The sequence below is a fragment of the Corvus kubaryi genome, unplaced genomic scaffold, assembly GCF_017639235.1.
Source record: "Corvus kubaryi isolate FWS band 111438036 unplaced genomic scaffold, C.kubaryi_AGA036_p1.0 66, whole genome shotgun sequence".
In the NCBI taxonomy this organism is placed as follows: Eukaryota; Metazoa; Chordata; class Aves; order Passeriformes; family Corvidae; genus Corvus; species Corvus kubaryi.
The window spans coordinates 29,813,510-29,824,122 of NW_024582054.1; the positions used below are offsets into that span (position 1 = coordinate 29,813,510).

Below are 10,613 nucleotides of genomic sequence, written 5' to 3' on the forward strand. Positions count from 1 at the left end.
TTTGCAGAAAGTAAAAGCAAATTCTTGCCCAGAAGCTTAAACCTGCAGTGCACTGGGAATTGCCCCTCCTTTTTGATACTTTTTAATAGAGCCTTAGTCTGTGAAGAGGTATTGGATGTGGAAATGGGTGCTTTTCTTTTCTAAAGCATTTTCTTATGACTCCCTTAATTGGCAAGTATTTATTACACCTTTTATTATTGGCTTAACTGAATGCTCTGGCTTTATACGAGTGACATACTCTGACCTCATGCAATAGCTTTTTCGGATGGTGTGGCAAATCCTTGGTTTACAGATGATATGGTTTTGATGTATGGCTGGTAGGATTGCATTTATGTGCCTCTTGTGTTCTGACCCTCCCTTCCCCTTCTGGGACCGATACTTTGTTGTTGTGGTTATCTGTTACTGTAGCTGTAGAAGAGTCCATTGCCTGTACTAATTCTAATAGACTTTGATTGCATGTAGTCTCAGATTTGTGTTTGTGGGTGGTTTCAACCCCCAAAACAAACCCCAAAGTTTGTTTTCGGAAAGTTCTTTTCCCCTTAAATGTGTAAGGCTGATTTGGTATAGTAGCTTAGCAAGCATAAACAGAAAGTATGTTCTGCTTCCATGTCAGTTGAGAAATTTCCTTGAATTATTCAACCCATCACGTTTGATCATCTCTCCTGATATGCCAGTAGCCATATGTGGGTGGTAATTCCTGCTGTAGAGAGTTCAGTCCTGGTGGCTAATCAAATCCACAACTGCCTTGGGAAGATTGCCAAAATAATGCCTTTAATGAAGAATTCCTTTGCAATTGCTTACCTCATGCTGTTAGGCAAAGGGATGTAATCATGTTTCCCTCGTATAGAATGGTTACATTTCAGAACATGATGACCCAGATTTCTACTAACTCTCAAAGATAACTGGAAATTTAGGGATGCTGTTTCCCATGCTCCACTGTATGCAGCAGGTACTTTAATAATTTGATTTTGGTGATTTACTGTTGGCAGCATTATTCATGCTGTAATGGCTCCTGATTGCTTAGTGGTCATTGCTGTGGACTGCAGTACATCAGCTACAGATGCTGAAATTGCAGATGAAATAAAGCTTTTACTCAAATTGACACTTTCAGCTTTAAGAGTGAGAATATTTTCTCTGAGCTGATGTCTATGAGACATAATGTTTCTCTGATCATTTGTAATAAGGTTTGAAGGTGTAAAAGTTGCCAGTATCTTTAAGACAGTGGTAGAAGCACAGAGTCAACAGGTCTGGCATTCAGAGTGATTTCATAGCGATGGTAATTAGCACTGCACTGTGCTTGCCTTGCAGCAGCAGTTCAGTTCTTTCCTGATGTACTGGCTGTGTGTCAGTGTTGGTGTTGTGTCTAGACTTCAGGCTGACTAACCTCACTAATGTATAGTTGAGAGAAAAATAAATGCTTATGGTTAGGTTGGCTCTTTACACTTAGTGGCCTGTTTGGGCACCTTTTTTAAACTTCTGGTTGCTGAGTTTTCTTTCTTGTCAATGCAAATAAATTACTATTTCAGAATTTATGTATAAGACACTTCAGTAGTTATGCAAGCACTGTATCTATGATCAAGAGTTCTGAAATACATATCTGATACAATGGCCTAGTGCTGAACTTGGGTTTTTGGTGACCAGTCTTCTGTAAGTGATCTTGGTGTTAACCTGTCGCAGTTGGGGTTAGGAGATCAGATATTGAAGCAAAAATAAAGATGGTACCCTCCCAACAAAAACCTGTACAGCCTGTGGAATCTGACAAATCCACCTTCTCAAGAAATTGCCCCTCCCGAAAGTCAGTAAGCAGCAGATCTGAGCTGCTTTATAATGCATGCCTTTTGTATTCAGGAATCTCACAAGTGGGTGGGTTGACTGAGGTTCTTGGGAAAAGCCAGGCAGAAGGGTAATGGCTCAGGCTTGGCTCTACTGTTTTGCCTCTGTACAAGTACAGGAAAGACTGAGAATGTGTTAGGTGAACTGTGCACTCCCCTTCAGGTGGAAGGAAGGCTCCTGCTTTAGTGCCCAGCTTGATCTTTCCCCCTCAGGGAGGAATCTGGAATTCTTGCCACTTACAAAATTGCCAATAAAAAATCAAATTTCAATATGTACACCCCTAGCAGGGTTGTGCAGGCGGTGAGGATGACCAGGAAAACAAAAATGCTTGTCTGCAGTCTGTTTTCCTACCTGAATATGCCTAGAACACCCACTCAACCTCTTAGGGATAGTTACAGGAAACAGTTGGGGAGGCTGAGGAGGAGCCTGCAGTGCATGGCCCAGGATTTTGCTTTCAACAGGATCCAGTAAAATCTTAACCTGACATTCTGTGCAGATATGAGAAATTGTGAGCACTGTTACCAACAGCAGCATTATTAAAATTAAGAATTGCTGCAGCAAAGAGATGAAAGACAGCTCAGTTACTGCAGCATGAAGGAAGTTAGTTTAGGTTATGTGAAGTCAGGCACTGCTAACTCTGAGCTGACTTCTAAAAATGGTGTCCTTACCCAACAACTTGACTTTGCAATCAGAACTTCTTTTTATTGTACTATGTAATTAGAGTATATAATTTAATCAGCCTTTGATTTTGGTTTGTTAAATGCTTACTCAGCACTAAGTGGCAATTAAGCATTGAAGTACCTTCAGTAAATCCCAAAACTTGATCATCATCAGTGAATAAATTTGCCTCATTTATACATTTTGTCAAGTTCTGCAGATAGAACTGCCAAAAAATGACGGAGAGAGGTTTGCCAGCTCCCACTCCCCCTAATGCCCAACAAACAGAAGAGAACTGAAAAGTGAAACCAGTGAGCTGTACCTTTTAAAGATGTTAAAAATAAACCCGTTTCTCCAGCAAATCACATTAACTTCTGCTACTTCAGCTGCAGAAATCTGCTGATGGAGTTACGTTCACTGATCCCTGGTATGTAACACTTTGTCTACATGCACATACGAGCTAATTACAAATTGTTACACTGAAAAAGTTAGCATAGGTAGCCCAAATAAACTGCCACAAAAATAACCGTGGCATATTAGGTTGATGCAAACACAGGAAAAAAAGAAAAAAAAAAATCTCACTCTAGACAACTTGCTGTTTGAGTTCTTTACCTCTGGCCTAGAGTACATGACACTGAAACTCAGATTTGTTTAGACTGTTTCTGTTTCTTTTAAGGTGGGGATCCTAAAGATTCCTTTCTCAAAATATCTTTTATGTCCATGAAGTAACTGTCAAGAGTTAGAAGTGATCTCTGGAGCATCTGCCCTGCAATTCCTGTGGTGAACTTCACAGCTGCATCTCTACCCATGGTACTCTGTGACTCAGAGCATTGGTGTGCTATCCAAAAAATGGTACTTTCTGTTAGTACACCTGGACTCATCTGGGAGTACTGGGCACCAAATCCGTGGCTGTAGAACTGTGGCATTCCAGTTGATCTTGCAGCTGTTTTTACCACATGAACAAGGAACAGAAGGTATTTGATGAATTTGTGACAACTGCCCCAGGACACTCAGATGAAAAACTACCAGCTGAAAATATTATTGTAATACTGACATTTGCAATACAGTCTTATAATGCATATTGTGTCTTCAGTGGAAGCATCTGCCTCCTGTCTGGAAATGTTCAGAACTGTTCTCACCAGTGTGAGCAGATATTAGTTCTGGGTGACAGCTCTGGCAGGATGAGGCTTCACAATGAGGGAAGGTAATTACTATAAAAACCTAAGTGTGAAATTTGGGTCTCTGTGTTTTTATGTCATGTGCTTAGATATTTTGCTATGTTCAGTGCACTGCAAAATTGCCAACCAAATAACTGTTAAGAAGCAAAAATAAACAAAAAAGGAACACTTTTTCATGGCAGTTGGGGGTTTGGTGAGCTGTGTGTCTGTGATTCCTCAGGAATGCAAGTATCTGGTTCTACTAAACTACTCAAAATGTTGCAGAGATCAACAGAAAAGGGTAATCTCTGCTTACAGAAAGATAATTGCACTGGTAGGAACATAAATCCATAATGTACCAATATAAGTAGAAGTAGTAAGAATAACCGACACTGGAGCATGTAGAATTAAAAATTGCACACTACTAGTGACAGACAAATGAAACTGTTAGTACTTAGAAGTATTTTGATTGACCTTCTGCTTTAAGGTGACTATTTAGCTCAAGTACAAGGTGTGTTTTTTATACTGGTCCGTGGTCATTGTCCATGTAACTTGACCATGTCATTGGGTTTAGATAAAGCTCTTTTTAAATCTTGCTAGAAAAATACATAGCTCAAATGCTTACATTTAAATTTTTAAAAATGGAAGTGCAAATAAAGCTAATAAAAATATTTGCATGTTTAAAAAAATTCTTGAGATTATTTATTTATTATTGGTAATATTATTCACATCACTCATCAGAAAAGACTATAAATGTGATTTTAACTGGTACGAAAATAAAGGTACAGATTGTTTTCCTCACTGAATAACATCCATCTAAGGTTATGGATTAATGCAGTACTCATCGGTGCTGAACAGTAAATTCGGAGTAGAACAAGGAATTTTGAATTACAAAACTTGCACCAATATTAAAAAAAGCAAATGTTAGTTATGCCATCTTCCTTCTTATAGCCTGGATCTGTTAGCCTAGTAAATGGTAAGTAAAAAAAGGAGAAAAATACTATTTGGAAATTTAATTGGAAAATCTAACAGCAAGCTCAAGGAAAAGGAAACCTAATTAACCTTCTTGTCTTCCTTAGTGTTTGGGTCCCTCCTAGGAAATAATCCTGTGTGTTCCTGCTTTCCTGGGGGCTGCAGCTCCGTGTGCCACCCCTGCCCAGCTCCACATCCCAGCTGCCCAGCGCAGGGTGTCAGCCCCGCCCCCTGGAGCGCGTTCCCGTTTCCCTGCGCCCCGTTCCCGCGGCGAGGCTCCCGCCGCGCCCGAGCCCGCGCCACGTCCGCGCGCAGCCGCGCCGGCGGCCCCGGGGCGGGGCTTCCCTGCCCCAGCCAATCAAACAGCGGCGCTTCCCGGCCGGTCCCGCCCCCTCCGCCCTTTGCACCAATCCCCTTCCGCGCGTCACTTCCTTCCCCCGCCCCTATGGCCGGAAGATGGCGGCCGCAGCAGCCAATGGGGCGGCGGGAAAGGGCGCGGGGGCGGGGCTGGCAGGGACAGCGCGGTGCGCACGCGGCGGCGGCCGGGGCGGCCGGGCTGGGAGGGACCGGGACAGGGACCCCATGGAGCGGCCGGGATAAGCATCCCGGGTAAGGAACGCCGGCAGGGACAGGGATCCCATGGAGCGGCCGGGATAAGCATCCGGGGTAAGGAACGCCGGCAGGGACAGGGATCCCATGGAGCGGTCGGGATAAGCATCCCGGGTAAGGAACACCGGTAGGGACAGGGATTCCTGGAGCGGCCGGGATAAGGAACCCGGGCAAGGAACTCCTTGGGCGGCCGGAACAAGAATACGGGATAAGGAACCCCTGGCGGAACCGGTGTAAGGATCCTGGGTAAGGAAACCTGGGGGAGCTGAGACAGGAACCCCGGGTGAGGAACACTGGGGGCGCCGGGATGAGGACCCGGGGTGAGGAACATTGGGGGCGCCGGGATGAGGACCCCGGGTGAGGAACACTGGGGGCGCCGGGATAAGGACCCCCGGTGAGGAACACTGCGGGGCCCGGACCAGGCCGAGGGAGGTCTAGGCTGAGGACGAGCCGCGGGCGCTGCTGTGGGGAGGTCGCGGGCGCTGTGCCCCTGAGGGACCGTCTGTGGGGGATCCCGGGCAGGGCTGTGAGGGGCGGGCGGGGGTCCTGTGCCGGGGGTTGACCCTGTGCGGTTTGTGGTGGGGCAGAAAGGGGTTTGGGCCGGGAGAGCAGCGGCCCGGACGAGCTCCTGGACATCGGGGCTGGGCTTCTGTGGCTGTGCTGCCCTCCCTCACCGCTGCCTTTCTGCTCCCGTTAGGCTGAACTGAAGCGGCGCTGGCTTTGCTGAGAAGCTGCGCTGTGTCGCTGGCGAGATGTGAACCAGGACGCTCGACTTGCGCTGTGAGTTTATCCCATCCCTCAGCACAGCCTGGGAGCTTCGTTCCCACTCTGGGCAGGGACACCTTAATGATTGTGTGATTCAATAAAATGTATGTATTAGGAAGTTATGCTGGTAAGCACCAGCTGACCTCATCTAGGTTTGGTGCAGATGGGGATCTTTCTTAATAATAGTTACAGTCTAAAACAAACAAAAAAACCCCGCACCCAAACAAATCTGGAAAAGGTCAGAAGAAGAAATGAAAGTTGCGTTTTGGGTTTTTTTGTTTGGTTGTTTTACTCCCTTGGGAAAAAAGGAAAAGAAACTTTTCTGTGGTTTTGAATAAAAAAGTAGTTGCAGAAACTACTGTCAAGGCTGTGATATCCATATCCTTAAATTATATTTTATATAATCAACAGATATCTCAAAATGTGCTATGTTGTAGAATTAGCTTTTTCCTACAAGGTACAGGGAGTAGAATTATCAGTTCTGTGTTGTGTTACTGACTCGGTTATAATCCTATAATTCTAAATTAAGTTTTCTTAGAAATGTGTTACATATTTGAAAGAATGCAGAAGCACAAGCTCTTTCTTAGTGTGCTGGGTTTTAGGTCTGTAAAAACTTTGTTCTCAGGACAAAGGTATGTTAATGCCTTTTATTTCCTAATATTGTCAGTATTTCCAAATATTTTCTGTTTGAGAGTATAGTTAGATTCAGTGAAGTGTGTGTGCAGAGCAGCTCCTTGAAGATAATTGTCCCTGTCTGCAGAGTAACTGAACAGGTTTGTGTTCATGTGTATCCCATGGTTTCTAGGTGCTAATTTTACATGGTGCTTGTTTAAAGTTTGCATCTTGGTTTCTGTTTGTTTAGAGTTAAAGACTGGTGTAGCTGTTTGTGTTTTCCTCCAAATATCTTTTTATGGTGTTAAGGAACAGCCCTCTAGGGAAAGGTGGGCCCAGAACTCCTGGGCAGCCTCTCCATGCATCGACATGACCTGGGGCCTGCCTGTTTCTTCTGTGGTCTCGGACCTTTTGGAAAGAATGATCTATTTTTTTTCCACATAAGAGTTCTTCTGTGCATGGGATGATCGATGACGTTCAGGTGGCTTTTTAAGTGTTTTTTAAAAAAGATCATAGAACCATAGAATGGTTTGGGTTGAAAAGGGTTTTAAAATCTTGTTCCAACCCTCTGCCATGGCAGGGACACCTTCCATCAGACCAGGTTACTCCAAGCCCCATCCAGTCCGGCCTTGAACACTCCCAGGGATGGGGCAGCCACAGCTTCTCTGGGCAACCTGTGCCAGGGTGTCCCCACCCTCACAGTTAAGAATTTCTTCCTGCCCTCTCTCAGTTTTCCATTCCTCCTTGTCCTGTCACTCCAGGCTCTTGTAAATAGTCTCTCTCCATCTTTCTTGCAGGCTCCCTTCAGGTACTGAAAGGCAGCAGTTAGGTCACCCCAAAGCCATCTCTTTTCCAGGCTGAATAATCCCAATTCTCTCAACCTTTCCAGATGTTTTTTTTAATGTTTTTTCTTTCACTGCATCAGTTTTGCTGGGCAAACCTTGGGGTCTGGTCTGTACTTGACAGCATGGGAGGTCTCCTGAGAGACCAGATGGTTGTTACCTGCTGGCAGCATTTTCCAGCTGGGTTCTGCAGCTTTGTTGTGCTTTTTACTGGAAGTATAAAAATAATGGTATTTCCAAGCTTTTCTGGGGAAAAGAAGGAAAAATGGCAAAACAGAAGGAAATCAGCACTACCATGCAGCATGCTCAGGTGTGTTGATACCAAGCTGCCTCTGCAGACAGTCTAAGGCTTGGGTTTATTTGGTGAGTAAAAAGATGATTTTTATGGGGCTCAGCTTCTCCTGTGTGGGGACAAGCCCATTAGTGGCTTTCACACCACACATAAAAAAAAAAAAAGGTGTTGAGAATTGTGGATAAGAGACTTGGCAAGGTTTTGGAGTGTGCTTTGGGACTTGGGAGCAGTTCAGGTGCAAGATGGGCAATGGAAGATGTAAGAAAGGCAGAAAAAGAGCATATTTGCCCAATCCCATGGGGGTTAGAAAGTTCAACCTCAAACATCTTTGCCATCCTCAGACTTCAACCTGACCCACTACCCCCTTCTCCCTGAGCTCTTCCCCTTCTCATGTCCCTGCAACTGTCTCTTTTCCTTTAACAGAGAAGTTAAACACTAAATAATTACATAAATTCTTGCTGGTGCATTTTCCTCTCTTATTTCCTCCTGCATTTAATTTAGGGCTGGTTAGTTAAGTATATACCATGTCCTGCACGTGACTGAGAGAGTGGTTTTTTGGCTTCTAAAGTGAATGGGAGGTGGAGGGACCGGGAAACGGGATAGAGATGGGTGCTTTGGTAAATAAAGCTTTAGACTGGGAGTGAAGGATGTCTGATGCCAAAATAATGCCTTGGTTGAATTGTTTCTGTGATTTATTTTTGCCTTAGCTGACACTTTGGTGCAAGTTTTAACAAAATATTTCTGTGAGAACAAAGCAGTGGAAATGGGGGTGGGGAAGAAGCAGCTAAGCCAGTGTACCGCACTGTAAAAATCACACTCAAATTGCAGGACAAACACTGGTAATTCCATTAGGCTGTTCTGATTTTTCTGTCCTGTTTCTAGGTCTTACAGGATGAGTCTTTTCAATGGTCAAAGTAATTTAGAAGTATTGGCAGGAAGCAAACTTCGCAGCTGTCCATTTTAACAAGTTCATATTATCCTATAAAGTCTTCAGTCTGATAAATTTTTGTTCTGTTCATGTCAGGTGTTAAAGCCCAGAAGATCTGTTACATTATCATTATTCTCGTTTGTAACATAAACCATCTGTGCTGTCATTTATACCCTTTACAGACTTTATCACCCCTTTTCACATGAGTCTGAAAGCACTTCTTGCAGATTATTAATATTATCAGGGCTTTGTATTATTTTTTATCACACTGTTGGTATTGCTGAAAATGTTTCGACATGACCTTAATGTTTAGTTTGAGACTTTTGCAGCAGATAGAGGAATGCAAGTATTTCAAAACTTGTTAGCTCCTATTGTTTTCCTCTTTGAAACTTGTTTTATATAAGAAGGTACTGTGGCCTTGAAAGGGCACTTGGTATTTTTTTTTTTAATTCTGTAGTTTTCCAGCTAAATGAAAACCTAATAAAAAAATCAAAAAGAAAGGGTTCTTTGTTTAATATGGCAACTGAATCTTACCTGTGAAAAAGCATTAAATCACTCCTAGTTCATATGCTGAATTAAATCAAATTATGCAAATCCAAGATCAGTTTTAAAGTAAAACAATTGTTTTGCTGTATTGTTCATAATCTTTCTTGCAATTTCCTTTTTTCTTCAGCAGAATCTTGATTTTTTTTGTATTTTTAATTGATTAACAACTTTTCACTTGCATCTCTCTCTGCACCTTGCCATAACTACCAAGATCTTTTTTTTTCTCTTGTCTGTTATTTCAAGGCAAAAGCATTGCTCAGCTTCTCATTAAAATAAGATGCAGAAGTGCTGTACAATTGGTGAGCAGTTAAATTGGTGAAAAGACAACGCAACATTTAACTAAAATTGGCAAACTGGAGTTGTATGCTGGCACTACCTGGAATAGGGAACTTCAGATATTGTTTACTTTGCAGTAATTTGATGATCTTTTCATAATAATAATCTGTGTATCCTTGTTGCTATGGGAATGCGTGGTAAAGCTGGAATTAAGTGTTATGGCTCCTTTTTGCAATCAGAAGGGACAGGCAGATAGCTGAGAAAGCAAAAATTCTTGTTTAGAAACATGCAGCTCCTCTACTAGCACTTCTAACTTACTTGAGTGTTTATGAGGTGAGAGGATTTGATTTTAGTTTATTCAACGTCTGTCAGGATACCTAAGGAAATACATGACTCAGTTTTGAAAGGGAGAAAAACATTTAAAGAAAGAAAGGTTAATTCTAGTGGTTTAATGTCTTGGGCAACTATTACTTTGCATGTGCATTGAACACTCCTGCTTCAGGAATGTTTGTGGGAGATAGATATGAGTGTAACAGATTGAGAGAGGAAGGGTTTGTAGTTGCTGGGTCTGGTTTGTTCATCCCTCTTTCCTGAAAAATTTGAGTGATGGGTGTTTCTGGACTCAGCATTTGCTGGATGCTAAAAGAGCAAATACAAGTGCACACCAGTCAGTCATTCCCTGTATGTTTATGTGTGGATTGCATGGACATATGAGTCTCATCTCACATTATTATGAAGTCCGAATGATCAAAATCTCTGAATTGAAGTCACCAAATGAGACTTTATTAAGAACATGAGTATATTTTTAACTTCTGATGGTTCAGAAAGAAAAGTTGTGGCATAGTTGAATTTGTTTTTTTTCCCTTCAGTTTTTCGTGCTAGACAGTTGTAAGTGAAGCATGTCATTTTTGATTAATGGTCTGATTTGAAGAACGGAGGCTTTTAAAAAGAAGAAAAAATACTGGTACTTTATTAATGCTCTTGGGATCGCGTAAATCATGACGCCCTCTCTGAGCTGCTCTGGGGCGGTCACTGGCGACATCCGGTGGCCGAGTGCGGAATAACAGCCTCCGGCAATCTGTCCCGAACTCCTTGGGATTTTCCAGCCAACAGCCTCTGGCAGT

General features: G+C 42.9%; 1 protein-coding gene across 4 annotated transcripts in view; it reads left to right on the forward strand.

The window, feature by feature from the left end:
• Window positions 1–5,125: 5,125 nt before the first annotated feature.
• The window catches only part of WDR89 (WD repeat domain 89), a 17,215-nt gene continuing 11,727 nt past the window's right edge, over window positions 5,126–10,613 (forward strand). The window contains exons 1-2 of one of the 4 annotated variants that reach the window (XM_042047820.1): window positions 5,136–5,474; window positions 5,926–6,008. The gene's annotated coding sequence lies outside the window, so the exon portion shown is untranslated. Of the gene's footprint in view, window positions 5,475–5,925; window positions 6,009–10,613 lie in introns of all 4 variants that reach the window. The other 3 variants (XM_042047823.1, XM_042047824.1, XM_042047821.1) reach the window with 3 other exon arrangements.